The following is a 14,795-nucleotide window of genomic DNA, read 5'->3' as shown; positions in this document are numbered from 1 at the left end:
CAGATTGTAATTAATTGGATGCAAGCATCATTTTAAAATAATGGTGGAAAGATTCCCAATTATTTAAAAACTATTCCCAAAGTATTTAATATTTTATTTACTTCTGACGCTGTTTGATCAGCATTCAATGCATTTTTAAAAATTACTTGCACACCCCTACTATTCAATATCGTTGAAGATTCATTTCCGTTCAACATTCCGCGATATTTATCGGAGCCTACTAGGGTCAATGCAGGTGGTAACATTTGTGAACGGTTCTATAGCTGAAGAGCCCTGGTCATTGCACAGAAGGCGTGGACTGCACGAGTTCTTTGAATAATTTCCAGTCATTCGGCAAACATGTTTCCTCTTTGTATCGTTGAAGTAAGCTTGTGAAACAACTTCGCAGGCTATCCAAACTATTTCAACATCTCACAACGTTTGCACCCCTTTAAAGGGCTCCTCACCAGGCCACATAGAATATTTTGATTATACGCTGGAAGTTGTTACATACCCTCTAAGGTGTGTTCTACCACAATAATTTTTCGAATTAGTCCATTAACCGGAGGATCACGTGACGAATACGTCACAGGCCTTGCATTTTTTTTCTTGCATGTTTTTTCTGAGCAGCGCACTTCCAGTGACGGTCTCACATGCAAGTTGTTGCATTTGTCTCGTTTTACTCAGCGGGCGATTTTGCACACTCTGCATGAGAACACCTGATCAGGGGTATAAGTCAGTGCCACAATCACGAAATCACAAACACTGAGGCAGGCGTGAGAGGGCTGGAACGCGGTAGAAAATTAGTTTCATTGTCTGCACACATGACTGCATGACATGGGAACAAGGAGACGAAACAGAAGTATACCTCTTGCTGGAGCATGAAGCAAGACAAAAAGATGCAGACGTTTGGCTTGTGCGTTTCATTATTCCTCTAAACATAAATGCATCTAGTGAAGCAATAGAGTGAGCAAATAACTGATGTTGCCTTGAATAATGCTTGAAGTAATGTGTCACTGAGTGACGTCGCAGCGCTACCATGTACGTAGACACTCTTGTGTGATCGACATCGACTCAATGACTGGGAGCACAGCGCCCGCGAGGAGAAGGGCAAACGGCATTTGGTTTGAAGTTTAAGCGCGTAACGTGGTGGGATGTAATACTTAGCAGGCACGATCGTTAGCTCATTGTATGCAATGCGCTTGTCAGCTCAAAGTGGCCAGACCTGGTGAGAGGCCCTTTGAAGCAACGTGCGATCAAATTCAATTCTTTCAACAAACAACGCTCAATGTGCATCTTTTTAGTGAGTGGATATTTAACACCTGATATTGTTTAAGAATAGGAAAATATTGTCAAACAGCATACCTTGATGGAAGGTTATTACTGTTTCATTTAGAAATTTCACAGCTCCAACATCCCTACACAACTGTAACAATAACAGAAAGTTTACGCTAATTACAGGTTTGGAAAGCTTAAGGCGAGGAGAGCTGAAGAGAGAACAAGGTGCCCATATAGCGTGGGACACTCGGGAACTTGCAGAGACAAAACTTAAGGATAAGCTGTGCCACACATCGTATTGAGTCCCAAGCAGGCACACGAGACTACGATGCAGTCTGAGGTAAACAGAACCGCAAGTGAGAGAAATACACAGTTTACATAATAGGTGCCTACATGCATGCTTATATACTATGGCTGCCACCAGTTGGCTTATGTACACTAAATAAGAACCAGTGCAAAAAGCTAAAAACAAAAAGCTCCAGTGAGAAACTGCACCACTATTTTATGCGATAGCTAGGATGACTCCGAGTCTCTTAAAACATTACACGCTTGGTCTATTCACTATAAAATGCTCAGAGGTGGTATGAACCAGCTTTGAGCTAAAGTGATGCAGTTACTAAGCACAGGCCCTCAAGTAAAGACCACTGTACAGAAACCTGAGCAATAGATGTACAACTTACTAGACGAGCAATCGATTGAACAAAACACAGGTTCGTCAGCATCAGCCTGTGTTCAGCAAAGCTGCGACTGCTGATGAAATAAATGGCACGTTATGGGATAAGCGATTACTAAACATCTTTATCAGTGTTAGTCATCACTCATAACAGGACATAATGACGGCTAACAGGAACAAGCAAAAGTACTAGGTTCCCATTCTCTATCATTCAATACAAATACTTGATAGTTACAAGACAGAAAATGCACATAGGATAAGTAGCTGACAAGCTAGAAATTAGAAAAAAAAAAGTAACAATGGTGCTTATGCAAGTAGAATAGCCAAAATGATTTGCAAAATGAGTAGCAAAATGAGTTGCAGTGTGGTCTTGAGCCTACCACCCCCAGAATAGAATCCAGGAGGACAAGAAGCAGAGAGGACAGTGCTGGACTAAAAACTTGTATCCAATCTAAAAAAGGCTATACATATGTTTAAGCCTTGGGGATATTATGACCAAACAAATATGATTTAATATCCTGAAGTGACACCTAGGTTTATAGTTCCTACAGTAAGAGGCTCCAGGTAAACTTCACTTGCCCGAAACACTAACACTTTTGGGGCCAATAATTACTGGAGGAATTGTAATGCTTCACAACAAATATCCAATATAGAGAAAAACAAGCGAAAATTAATCTTGGAAATCTGACCGTCTTTAATATAACTTGACAATTTCGTGTGGCAGATAACCGCGATTCTTCCTTATATTTCACAAATGTCCAAGCGTCACACTAAGCTGAAGTTAACCATCTGCGCAATATCTTTGGAGCGTGTGGCCTAAGATATATCAGTTGCAGTTGGTGGAACACAAATGGTCTTCAAGTACCTTGCACCCATACTTCCTATAGTCATGATTAGGAATTAAGAAGTTCGAAGAACTAAACGCTGTCTCCGATGCCTTGAATTGCTCAGAATTCGTGGTAAAAGCCATTGACACGTTGCAAAGAAGAAAAAAAAGTCCACAGATGTTTTATTTATTTTTGCCTGTTCATTCAGACACGTTAAGCAAATTTCTAACTTCAGTAGCAAGATTTGTACCAGAGAGGGTTAGTGGACACCGATTCTTAGCTGCACAAGCTTCTTGCCACAGGCCCGCATTGAAATGCGGCCACTGCAGCTAGGAATCAAACCTGTGAACTAGTTTTCAGCAGTAGAACACCACAGCCACTCAGCCATCATACTGCACATATCCCCAAATAGTTGCACTTATCAGTACTGCCCTCGTTTGTACGTTCCCAGGACCCAGTATAGTGTAACAATGACCCACATCTGACACGTGCCATGAGGTCCATTGGTCCATATCTGCAGGCATTCTTTCAAAAGTGCAATTGTCTAACACTGATGACTGGTGCGACCACAATGAAACGGCCAAAGATAACATGTGGAATGTACTTGTATGGTTTGTCGACATGCATCTTAACCACGACACTCTTCTTCAACTACTAGCAGGAAATTGTATCATGTCTAGAGGCGCACAACATTAGTGGCAACTTTTCTTTTACCAAGGTCAGCCCAAATGCCCAGACTGCTAAGAAGGAAGGGCGGCGCTGTTGTTCGTGGCCCACGGGCCACACGAAGCCTCCACATAATGTCGCATTATAGACTTGACAAACTGACAGAAAAGTTACTCGAGGAAACAATCAGACATGTTAATTAAGAGCGAGTCATGGTTCATTGGAAGCGCAAACACAACAAAGAAAGAACAAGACACCACGAGTCTATACCAAGTGGCCAGGTTATCCGCTCTCCTGCAATTAAGAGTGAATCTGAACTCAATGCTACAGTCTTGCAAAATTCTTTAGTCCCTTTTCAGGGCTTTTGGGAAGGCTGGTGATCAAGCTTCTTTGCAAAAAAAAAAGGTAATTTTATGTATATTTTCGCATTCAGTCTAGGCGACGTGGAAATTTGATCATTCGAAATTTCTGAACCAGTGACTCAAAAATACATCTCGTCAGATACAGGGACAGTTGATAAGCTGCCACCATTACTTAATGCAAGGCAGCATTGTAATTGATGATTATGACAGTGTTTTTTACTGTGTTTAACTAATGACAAAATTTGTAATCTCATAAAATGTGCACAACTATGCACAAACTATTTTTCATTCAAATGGGTTAGTTGTATGGGTTTGATTTGAGATGGCTATCTTGCTTCCCACAACTGACCTGGTCCAGAAATGAATTTTAGTGGCTAGCTTAGCATAATGGCATCAATCTGTTAATCCAAACCAGGTACAGTAAGAAGTTGTTCACGTTATGCGACATCTGAAAAGGAAGAAGTATTAAAAAATATGTGGGTGTCATTTGGAACCTTTAGGCAGGGCTCAATTTAAAGAGCAAAACTAACCGATATCAGAAACATGCTTCATTATTCCGAAAATAGTCTATTACCCAATGCAAGATGTTAACACAGAGCACATGCAATAGTCACTGCAACTGCTTTAAGGTGGTCGAGTGTTCTCTTGAACGCTGTAATAAATCCTCAACCTGACTGCACACAGTGAACAAGCAAATGAGAGGATGCATGTCCTGCACAAGCCAAGAATGGCACCATTTCATACTTTAATTTACGCTTCCTTTTTTTTTTACATGCACATAAACTTTGCAATACTTGTAAGATCTTCACAGCAAAATCAGTTTTTTTTTTTCTTGTCTACTGACTTCTTCACAGCGTTCGATCATTTTATCACAATTACACATAAAAAATGAATCATTTTTCCAAAATATGTATCCTACCAGTAGTTTTTTCAGACATTGTGCTAACTAACAACATGCGCACTTGCTTTGCAAGTGACCGGCAGGCTCCACACACTAGATCTTTCTACCAAATAGATATATCCAGGTCCTCCAAGGCTGATTGAGTGCTTTCTTTTACAAAGCCTGCACATTTATCTAGACAAACTTAAGTGTAGCAGGGAACACAACAGGTGTTTAAGCTCAAGTCCTTCAGCAGCGAGCTTGCATAGAACTTTATTCTGTTCAGTGAACAGACAGGAACCAGTACAAGTGAAAAGCACTACGCTGTACACAAAAGCAGAATTACAATTAAAAAATAAATACACAAAGCGACGGAGCACTACTTCCAAGAGAATAAATGGGTGGAAAGTTTTTTTTTCCTTAGAAATACAAAGTTAGCCACATGGCCTGGTGCTAGATTACATACGTTTAGGTAATACTAAAATGACAAGACATGTTCAAGGAAGACATTCAAGGAAAGCATGCCCACATAGGTCAGACTGTCATGCATTATTACTACTACCATGAAACTCCGTAACCACGCAGGCGTTTCCTCGGATGAAGGCGACGTCCACGACGCGACGTGTCAGCTGGGAATAGCGCAGGCATACGTTATGCTTATTTTGATGCGCTTCGTGCGAGCCGAATTAGCGCTCATCGGCAACACGAAACAAGAGCGCAGCGCGAACGTCGCTGTTACTTAGTGCCTTTACCCTGATACCTTCTGAGCGATCGAGATACGCGAAGCCCGCGCAAGATTACCGGAGAGTGCAGCAATCGGACCGAGGTCAAATCACGTGAAAATGAAAGGGAAGACTCCGCAAGCACCTGACAGGGTGACAGGTTGCGAGAAAACCACCGAATGCGTGACCGAACCTAACAATCGAACCCGAAACCAACAAGGATGTAGTTCTCACAATACGCAACTCAGCGAAACTACTCACCAATATGTGACAGGCAGCGACAGCCGAGCGTGAGCCGCGACTTCGCTTGAGAATACCTCCAAAACGCCTCCTCACAGGCGTCCCCCTACGGACCCGTACAACGGACAGTAATGAGTGCGAGAACGGCGACCTGAGGTTAACTTAAAGCGAACACGCTAGGCGCCGCTAGCTGACGTCACGATAAGAGCTCTTGACCACAAGTTGCAGTTTCGGTTTCACCTGTGCGTGCACCCTATCAACGTTATCGTAACTCGGGTCAACGTGGGCTATCTGAGCCGCAACAATGGGGGATTCAGCATGGATTCACCTTTGCTGGCCTTTCAAAATCCGAGCAACAACAAACATGCGGACATGGAAAAAGATATTTTTGTGCGTAGTGTGGTACCCAGGCTCCTCAGTGTTTTGACGTATGCTGGCTTGGAAACTAAGACGGAAAATCACTGGTAAATGTCCACAAAATGTACACTTGCGAACCCGTGCGTAGACGTGCCAATGACTAGATAAGCGCTATCTACGTTCTGTGTTCTTTGTATGATAAAAGAAAGTAAAGTTTAACGAGGTCAGCTATTCTGGTCTATTCTAAGAGCCGTTCGTACATACGTAGAGGTCGTGAAAAGGGCGAGCTCTTGAACACTATATCACGTGATCGAAAGCACAAATAAAAGAAACATGATTGCGTATAGTACATTGAACATTCCCTCGAATACTAGAGTTCCTCCAGACGACGAGCAAAACGAGAACAAGGTGAAAGCGGGACCTAACGTTTCGACAAGTCCATTTGTCGAAACGTTAGGTCCCACTTTCACCTTGTTCACGTTTTGCTCATCGGCTTCAATTTTCAGCTCCTGCATTCCCCCTGTTTTCCCTAGAGTCCCTCCAGTCTCACGACGCCTACCAACATTCCTTCATATGCACATGTCAACGTACTTAATTACGTCGCATGGTGCGATTATAAAAAATTGTAATAAGAAATACAGCTTGCAATTATATACGTCTTTTGCGTATATTGTAGCGTAGTATCAACAAGGCCAACCAAAAATAACGAAAAAAAATTCACATACATAAGTAACGTGTACAGTTATGCGTATGTTGTGCAAGAACACCACTGTACTATTGCTAAACAACTTGCGGCGTGCCTTCATAAACAGGCATAGGCAACTGCAATTAACAGCTTCCAACTTTTGCAGCTTGTTTTGTATAATATTTCACATTACAGAGACGTTACACCATACAAGTGATGCAGGCCATAATATAACTTTCCAATGGCTTCCAAGTTACTGCGGGATTATCGGCAATGAACAGGCCGATAAAGCTGCCTGTTCAGCCCATACTGAGGAGCACCACGTCCCAATTCCACTTTCCAGAACTGACGCAGCACGGAAGCTCCGCCTGCTTGCTCGGCAGTACACCGTGTCACAATGGAACGACCCCATTTTAAGAAATCACAGCTAGCTTCGCCGTGGAGACGCCACGCTTTTGCATCGACTGTGGTTGGACATTGCCTTTACTAAAGCCTATGTCTTCCGCATAGGGATGACCGACACCCCAACCTGTGACCACTGCGGCCATGAAGAATCAATTAGCCATATTTTGTGCGCCTGCCCGCAGTACGGTCCACAGAGGGAATGCCTTCGCCACGAACTTGACCAACTGGACGACCAACCGCTATCCAAAAAAATTCTACAACATCGAAGGGAGCTAACGTCACAGAAGGCCGTGCAAGTTCTATTGCGCTTTTTGAGATCTGCCGGCCTTTGCGAACGCCTTTACCTGGAACGCATTTTGTGTGTGTGTCTCTCCATGTGTGCGTGTTTCTTTTTTTGCTTTTTCTTGCGCTTTCCTCTCATCTCTCTAACCCATATCCCTCATCCCCAGTGTAGGGTAGCAAACCGGAGACTCATATCTGGTTAATCTCCATGCCTTTCGTCTTCATTCTCTCTCTCTCTCTCTCTTGTACGCCTTTGCAGTGCTATTTCGTTTTCCCGAACTACGACTACGTAAAGTCACTGGATTTTGTATAGTGACGGCAAGGCCTATATGTTATTGCGAATTATCCAGTCAAACAGAAAAATCTCAATATCACTTTTGTGATGTCGAGACGAAAGTGTAAACAGAAGCAAGGCCAAAGATTGGCATTGTTGTAAAGTGCGGAAAAGCACACACACCATATAAGAGGCCTTGTTTGTAATGTGCTTGCTCCACTAATATCTTTTTTAATTTGTTGTTTTGTTAATTAACATTCTGTATTCTGCCTCGAGCTCGATTTAAGGATGGTTCTCCAATCCAACAGCTCGTTTCGGCGCTTCCGAAGCAGCCGACGCGACCGCTGTATCCACGCGATCCCTCATGCCAAGTCGCGCCGACGGCGGCGCCAGCTTTTTTAGCGGTGCAGTTCGCCCCCAATAGCAGTTCTGACCAAAATTCAAAGCCATTGTACTCGCATAGGTAGGTCAATATGACGCGTAGTAAGGGCCTGATTCTATAATTATGCAATCAATCAATCAATCAATCAATCAAAACTTCACCAATGAGAATTAACGCCTCTAAACAAGGATGATCACACGTAAGAAACGAATCTCGATCGGGTTCAAATACCGAGAAGAGCGCTACACATTTATGTTAGTACTTGCTAGCGCAAACCATGGTCGACTTTCGGATCGGTCTAGGGCAAGCAATGTGTTGCGGATCGAAGTGGCGTTTGGGCCAGGAATCCACTGAGCCCATTGATGAGTACAGTCCGGTAGTAAGAATGAAGGAAAAAAGGATTTATTTTACGTTATTTACACTGGCTCCAGATACCCACTCCATGGAGGAGCGTATTAAAGGTTTGAGTTCACGTCAGGATACGTCAGCACCACCTCTCTGCACCAAAGGTATCCACTTTTAAAACGGTCGTCTTCCCCAGGCGACTAGGCTAGGGAATGTGATGACTGTATCTCGCCCATTCACAATCATTGAATCTTCCAGCTCTACTCATTTTGTGAATTTCTTAGACTTTGCCAGTGAACTGCTGTTTCCTCCTTAACTGCGATGGAGATGGAGTCTCACTCGCGTACGCCGGACTCGGCAGTGCCCGCGGCGGCTGCCTCCAGAAAGCGCAACGGCACCGAAAGCGACACTGACAGCGACGACACCATGCAGTATTATGTCAGCAGTGAAGATTCTTGTGACGACACCTTCGAGCTGGCGCGGAGACGTAAAGCAAAGCGAAGATTTCTCAGCGCATCATCGAATTCGAGTGAGCCCACCGTGAGATCTTCGCAGGATACCGAGGAGCTCGCCATCCTGTTCGCGCCAGCTCTCGCCACTGATAGCCTACGACGCCTCAACAGGCAAGCCGTGTCTTCACATCTAGAGGCGCTGGTTCCGAGTGAAATCAAAGACATCAGAGTGAACACCCGTAAGAACGTGCTAGCGATTGACGTAGAAAACGCGGCTGCGTTGGATTACTTGCGCAAAGTCACGGAACTTAACGGGATGAAAGTCCGCGCTCATATTCCGCTGGGCAAAGAAGTTAGTACTGGCGTAATTTACTATGCTGACGAGACCATTGTCGACTCCGATTTGTCAATATTAATCAAGCCACCCACAGAAAACAGCATCACCACAAACGCGTTTCATCTCGGCACGTAACGGTGTGTTAATGTCATATTTAAGGGCGAATCCCTCCCATCGCATGTAAAAGTGGGCCACTTGCCACACGCAGTTCACCCCTTTATACCAAAACCGCTGCAGTGCTGGAAGTGCATAAAGCTTGGCCATGTTTGTAGTGTGTGCAACACTACCGTCTGTTCTCGCTGTACCGGGCCCCACACCACTAACACGTGCGAGGCCAGTGTACTGAAGTGCACAAACTGCAGTGGCCCTCACGATGCATCCTCGAAGGAATGCCCTTTGATTCGAAAGGAACCGCTAATATTGAAGCAAATGGTTAGACCACTCGTCTTACCGAGAAGCAGCAACATCTGTTAAGCGACGACGGTGACGTCGCCGACGTCGATCAAGAGCCTCCAAAGCCTCTGCAGAACGCCACCCACGTACATTACCACCCACTGTTCCGCCCAGGCCAAACGCAGTCAGCTCAAAGGACAAAGGTGCATCGAACAACACGGCTGCTGACGCTTGGCCTGCACTTCCGAGGCTACATGTCCCTACTGAGCGAAATCATACTTCTACAGCAGGGGACCCTGAGTATGTTCCTGATAAATTGACGGACCAAGATCAACAAATTGTTGTCATGATCAGCTCTCTGGTGAGTGCTATTTGTGTTCTGGACAAGCTACAGACACCAACAGCTCGATGTGCATTGAAAGTGCTGGATGCCATCAATCTGGTTCTGGCGAGCCTTCAGAAATCCAGTGCTTGAAAACTTCTACAGCAGAACCATGGTTCATCGACAACAGCGATCGTTCCGGGATGATGTCAGAAGTGCCTCCATATTCAAATGGAATGCGAGAGGTCTGAGGCCACGTATTTCGGATTTTCGACAGGTCGTGTTTGAAAACCACTGTTCTATACTGCTCATCTGTGAACCGAACTTAGCCTCCATAAGACTATCAGGACATGAACCTTTGGTTCCAAACACGTGTGTCCGCAGTAGTAAGGTTCTGGTTTACATTCGCAAGGGCCTTACGTATTTTCCCCAACACGTAGCGCCACACGACAGTAACCAATACGTCTGTGTTACTGTGAAAAAGAAGCTGTGTTTTACTCTTATTGGTATCTACCTTTCCCCAACAAGTCAGTTTGATAGCAAAAGACTGGAAGTTATTATGACTGCTACTCCCGGTCCTTGGATAATAACAGGGGACTTCAACGCTCACCACCATATATAGGGAAGCTCCAGGATAAATTCGAGGGGCAGGTCACTAATATCCTTTGCATCAGGCCACAACCTGTGTCTTCTAAATGACGGAAGCCCGACATTTCTGCGAAGAACAACTTACAGCAGCTGCCTTGACTTGACTTTGGTGTCACGTTGCCCGACTTTGAGCGTGCAGTGGTTCATTGATACTGAAACCCATGGAAGTGATCATATTCCGACCTATGTGACAGTCGATGGACTAGACGCCGCATTACCGGTCGTGTCTCGCCAAATCGACTGACCAGTCTTTCAAGATCGTGTAGAAGACACACGCACGACAAATATCGCACGCAGATTAGAAGACATAATTGCAGACGCAGTGCAAGATTGTACACGCTGCTTCACACATTCATCAAAGCGTACAGAAAATGACATTGAATTGGAAAGGCTTCGTGTACTACGTCACCGAGATGAAAGCACGTACAGGCGCACGAAGTCAATTCTTGACCTCAGAGAAACTCGGCGCATGCAAAAGAAGATCAAACGCCGAATGGATAAGCCAGTGGTTCAAAGATGGAAATGCTTTTATAACTCACTGGACCTCCCAAAGCTATTGTCCCGTGTGAGGCGTACCCTACGAGGTCTTTGCTCAAATCCCCAGCAACGACACACTTTTAACGCCCTTGCTCTCTATCAAAACCGCCGTGAGATAGACGTTGCAGAGGAGTTTTGTGCGAAAGTCGCCGGCGGCACAGTTTTAGTCCCTGACATGGCTTTAGGCAACATCCCCGGCCCAGGAGATGCAAGTATGGATGCTCCATTCTCTATGGAAGAGTTAAAAGCTGCTATGCTGCTCTGTAGGTGTTCGTCTTCACCGGGGCCCGATGGAACATCATAGACTGCTTTGCGCGACCTAGGTCGAGAAGTACGAATAGAACTCCTCAGCCTTTTTAATAGTTCATGGCAAGATGGTGTCGTCCCACAGGAATGGAAACGCAGCCGCCTGATACCACTTCTAAATGCAGGAAAGTCACCGCTCGAACTTGCATCCTATCGGCCTATAGCTCTTGTCAGCGGCGTCGGGAAGCTCATGGAAAGTATGATCCTCATGCGTCTCGAATGGTACCTTGAACACCACAAAATTTACCGTGTCTATGGCGGGATTTCGACGCCGTCGTTCATCGATTGATAGTGTCGTCGATCTACTTCCATCTGTAGAACAGCAAAAATCTCGGAAGTGATTATCAGCAGCCGAGGCGTTCCCCAAGGCGGTGTTCTAAGCCCTATACATTACAACCTCGCGCTTCTTAGGCTGGCCGAATCCCTGCCGGAAACAGTGAATGTCTCCATCTACGCCGACATCTGCATCTGGACATCGGCGGTCACTCGCCTGCAGGTTCGCGCATGGCTACAGAAAGCAGCAACACAGGCATCTGACTATCTTCACACACAAGGCCTTACCATCTCAACAGAAAAATGTGCGTTAGTCACTTTTACGAGAAAAGCGATGACTCGTTATCCAGTATGCAGCAATGGTCAGCCGATCTTCTACAAGAGAAATCATCGGTTTATGGGCGTCATTGTAGACCGGGACCTCTCTTGGAGCCCTCAAGCTCACATTAAATAATGGGGTTTAAATTACCAAAACCACTTTCTGATTATGAGGCACGCCGTAGTGGAGGACTGCAGAAATTTCGACTACTGGGGGTTCTTTAACGTGCACCTAAATCTAAGTACATGGGTGTTTTCGCATTTCGCCCCCATTGAAATGCGGCCACCGTGGCCGGGATGCGATCCCGCGACCTAGTGCTAACAAGCTCACATCTATTGTTCACGTCTTCAACTTCATCGCGGGCAAAACATGGGGATCGTCAGTGGGCTCCATACAGTTATATCGAACACTTCATCGTATTCCTACGCTATAGCTCTCCCGTGCTTGTTAAAACATGCAAGTCAAATGTTCGAGAACTTCAGAGCGTACAGGCGCAGACACTACGTGTTTGCCTTGGCCTTCCGCGGAGCGCTTCAACCATTATAATCGCTCAAAACCATCTCGTAACAACTTACATTAGTACCGAAACACTTAAAGCCCATGTTCGTCATGTTTCACGGATGCAGTCCGTGAATCATGACGAACATGGGCTGCCATAACATGAACATGCCAGAACGACGACCACAGGCGTCCTTATCCAACAAGGTCAGCATCCATCGTGCCTCCATACCATCCTCAGCGCGTTCAACCTCAGCTTTGGTTTTCGAATCAGTCAAGTGAATCTTACGGTTCCAGGGATAAGAAAGAAGACCGACCTGCCTACCCCGGCCTTGAAGCAAGTAGCTCTGGATTGTTTGCATACTTTCTACTTTGACCGAATCCACATATATACGAATGGCTCTTACACTCAGACCAGCTCCACCGGCGCAGTGGTTATACCATCACGATCACTAAGCATCGGATACAAGATTTCTCACTTGACAACATCGACCGATACGGAGCTTGTTGCCATCCGAGGTGCCGTTGATTATATTAATAACCAACCGGCTAATCGGTGGGCAATATTCTGCGATTCAAAGGCGGCCTTAGAATGTCTTCTGTCATCTCTTCGTCGCGGGTCATGTGAACAACTCGTGTCGGAGATAGGAGAAATGCACCATCACATGATCATGAAAGGACACGACGTCGTGTTTTAGTGTCTGCCTGGCCATTGCGGTATCTCCGGCAATGACATCGCTGACGAAGCTGCTAGGAAAGCACACGAAGAAGCAACCCTTCTTTCGATACGTTTATCGCGGACTGACGCAGCCCAACACTTAGGCAAGCCAGCGCACCGTAGGACATTGGAAAAGCGGCACACACCTGAATTCACTCAACATCGATTGCATTCCCTCGATCCATCTATGCAATTGCGGCTGTTACCAGGGCTTCCGCGTAATGAAGAAACAGTGCTGTGCCGCTTACGCTTGGGCGTCGCATTCACCAATGCATAAACATTTTTGACTGGAATGGTTGATAGCGCCGAGTGCAATGTCTTTTGAAAATGAAAGGCAGACCTCTGCTCAGCTCTCAATCAGCTAGATAGAAAGCCGTTCACCTTGAACAAGATCTTGGGACCATGGTCTCGCATATCGCAGCTACAAGAGGCCACAAAAGCGCTGCTGCGATATTTGAAAGCTACCGGATTGAGTCAGCGTCTGTGATCCGGACTGAGTGACCGAATGATATCCCAAGTGGACTTTCTTCTTTTATTCTTTCCTTCCCCTTTCCCTTTCCATAGTGTAGGGTAGCCAAGCGGGCTCAGTCCTGGTTAACCTACCTACGTTTCTTTATCGTTTGCTCTCTCTCTCTCTCTCACCTCCTACATTGCACCTTTGCCACCGCATATGGCGCAAGCGCGTAGCAGTCTCGGAATTCGAGGTCGAAGCGGGTCCCACGGTAGCTTTCGACGTTGGCCCCTTTCAATTTACTTCAGCTTGTCAGGGTCACGTTCAGAAAGAGTGATCTTTGCGGTAGTTGTCACCTCGAAGTGAGCTCCTTTGTTTGCGCGTCACAGACTATGTCGGGCCCCGGCGGCGTATGGGCGCGCGCTGATAGGACTGCCTCGTGGAAAACGGTTAAGGAATACTCATCGCCGTCTTGAGACGTAACAAATGGCTACCCGAGTTCAGTGTGTTGTCATGGTCTTGACTCAAGAGGAAGCTTTAGCTCGGGGGCTCATATGTAAATACACGGGAAAGAAGAAGTTTTTCTCGGCGCACCGAATTTGATTAGGTTTGTTGAATTTAGAAGAAAAATCAGTCCAGCGACTGCTCGTAAGGGGATTATTTAGGTCACCAATTTTGTTATAGTCGTTGAAAATCTCATACTTTCAGAAAACAAGACTATCAAGTAGAAAACTAAATCAGCAATGAAAAATATTAATTTAAACTGCGTCTAATGCCTGGTACATCTAAAGGAGAAAAAATTGATAACAGAACCCTGAAAGGCGACAAAACCGCTCGTTAATGGAAATGATGGCGCAAGATATAAATAGAAGAATGCAACAAAGGACTCGCATGGCAAGAAACCTCAGTTCTTTTGCAAAACAAACTGTAGGGGAACTCACGCATTCATCCGGTTGCGAACGTAATATAGCCACTGCCTCTATATTATCTATTTCAAGCTGTCCTTTCCTTCTTCCTATAATCTGTATGGCTGAACTGAGAAACGCATTTGCAACTACGACAGTGAACTGGCCGATTTGAAGCCCTAGCCTCATCCACGGAATGCGCATGCTCTCGTAAACGATAATTAAGGCATCCGCCAGTCTGTCGGATAAACGCCCACAACTGAGAGGGATCTTATACAT

General features: G+C 45.4%; 1 protein-coding gene across 3 annotated transcripts in view; it reads right to left on the bottom strand.

Annotated features, from left to right (window-relative positions):
- The window catches only part of LOC135915920 (cationic amino acid transporter 2-like), a 146,813-nt gene that overhangs the window by 94,826 nt on the left and 37,192 nt on the right, over positions 1-14,795 (bottom strand). Inside the window, exon 1 of one of the 3 annotated variants that reach the window (XM_065449111.1) lies at positions 5,649-5,779. The exons of the other annotated variants lie outside the window; for them this stretch is intronic. The gene's annotated coding sequence lies outside the window, so the exon portion shown is untranslated. Of the gene's footprint in view, positions 1-5,648; positions 5,780-14,795 lie in introns of those variants that run through there. 3 annotated transcript variants of the gene reach the window in all.

This window comes from Dermacentor albipictus, chromosome 2, assembly GCF_038994185.2.
Source record: "Dermacentor albipictus isolate Rhodes 1998 colony chromosome 2, USDA_Dalb.pri_finalv2, whole genome shotgun sequence".
NCBI lineage: Eukaryota > Metazoa > Arthropoda > Arachnida > Ixodida > Ixodidae > Dermacentor > Dermacentor albipictus.
The sequence above is the reverse complement of the archived record's forward strand: the minus strand, read 5'-3'. Positions and strand labels throughout refer to the sequence as shown.